Consider the following 2,216-nt stretch of genomic DNA (forward strand, 5'->3'; position numbering starts at 1 on the left):
TACTTTAAGGTCATGCACGTGTTAACTTTACCGTCAGGCGCAGATCTTCATGGCCACCCAGAGACCACGTAGAATGATGTATGGCCGAGCGCTTAAGGGTGTTCAGTTTGACTTTAAGGTCAATTCGTAATATCCATTTTCAGTTTCTTTTTGAGGGTCTAAAATAGACTTCTTCAATCCCGCATCACGCCGCTATTTTTTCATTTCATCCCGCCATTCCGTCGTAAGAAACGTTTTCATCCCGATCGCGCCGTTTCTCTAGTTCACCGCCAACTGATGGACAAATTAAAACCTTAACAATATTGATAATGTACTCTCGTTATGGAGAAAGGCGAAGACTTGCTTAACGTATATTTAGCCGGCTTAAAAAGCGGTTGTTCCTCGGTGTGTTTCCTCGGTGTGTTTATGGTCTCTTTCAGGCTGGGTCTCTTTTAAGCGAGACAGAAAAACTCAACCTACAGAAGGACTAAAAGAAAAGCTGTACTGTTACAATAGTGGATAGAATTCTTCAGCCGATCGCCCAAAAACAGAAGTCATATCTCAAAGATACAGCAAAGTTCATCTACTTTATAGAAAATAGAAAGCTTCCGAAAGAAATGATACCCGTTTTGCTGGACGTTACGAGCTTACACACAAATATAGCTACCTTACCCACTCCCCCCTCACCCCCCCCCCCCCCCACCATGCCAAAACGCTTACTAGAGAAAGCACTTAGACTGATTTTGCAGCAAAACTCAATTCAACGAACAAAACTACTTGCAAACGTAAGGAGCCGCCATCAGCTTTTGCAAATATCTTCATGGCTAAAATTGAAATGCAAATGCTAGATAAGGGCGCTCGTTTGGAAACGCTACATCCACGGCATAATTTCTCTCATGTACACCAACAGATAAGTCGTCAACCAGTTCATTGAACAAGCAAATAAACACAACCCAAAAATCAAATTTACAGCTGAAATATCTGTTTCAGAAGCTATTTTCTTAGACACCACTATCTTTAAGGGTGAAAGATTCAACAGGGAGTCAGTTTCGACATGAGAACCCACTTCAAACCAGCAGAGACACACATTCAACACAACGTATCACCTAACGGGAACAAAGAATTACTAAAAGGCGAATCGTTACGAGTTCCCGAGACAACTTCTTCAAAAGAAAAATTTGAAGAAAACATTCCTGGCAGAGAGAAACTACCCGAAAAACTTTACCGACAACCCATTCTCAGAAGTGAAATTTTAAGAACGTACACGAGCCCTCCTCCAACAGGGAAAAACAAATAGTTGAATCTTGCCCTTTGTAAGAACACAATACTAACCAACAGTTCCAAACCTTTAAGAAAATCCTTATGAGCAACAACCATTGTTTGGAGAAATCTTCAAAGAACTGCCGATAATATCATATAGAAAAGGGCGTTTATTCAGACATACTCGTGAGAGAAAAATTATAACGAAGGCGAGAAAACCAGACATACTATGGGTCGTGTAAACACCTGTAATTACCGTAATAGAGAGGAAGCCTGTCAACCCCAATTTACATGGGAGCATCAATTAAGCCCATTTCAGTAGAGCAGATAATACTTTCTAATGTCTCGGTGAGGTAGGGTGACACGTAACTTTAGCTTTACTATGATCCCGCTTATACTCGTCCTCTCTCCTATCCTGCCTTCGAAACGGAGCATATCCCGGTCTCGCTTCCAATTTTCATCCCGCATCTTGCATTTAAAATTTCTCTCATCTCATTCCACAGCCCGCCTCGATTTCAAGTCTCATCCCGCATCCCGCCGAACCCATGTTGGATCCTCCTTTTTATCCACACCTGCACACGGGGTGTAAGATTTTCATGCCTTGAATTATAAAGCGTTTAAGTCGGGTGGCAGCTTTTCTGGTAGACATCGTTTTCCTTGGCATTTAACGAATTTAACAGTCAGGTTTTTCTTTTGTCGTGGGTCACCACTCGCAAACGATACCTTGACTCTTCTTCCTACCATCAAAATCTATTTCTTTTTTTCATCGGGGTAGCTGGATGCAGGGGATGATAACCACCCCTTTCAAAGAACCTTTACTTCCGATGTTGTCATTTGTAAGAGCATTCAGTGAATTACCAACGGCCTTGCTCGCGACCAGTTGTCCTCAGCTTTCGCAAATCTGAGCCCGCAGATACAAGTTCAGCGCACACGCGCCAATGAGCAGCTCTCTCAGAGTCATGCATTTGTGATGGCCA

This window comes from Pocillopora verrucosa, chromosome 1, assembly GCF_036669915.1.
Source record: "Pocillopora verrucosa isolate sample1 chromosome 1, ASM3666991v2, whole genome shotgun sequence".
NCBI lineage: Eukaryota > Metazoa > Cnidaria > Anthozoa > Scleractinia > Pocilloporidae > Pocillopora > Pocillopora verrucosa.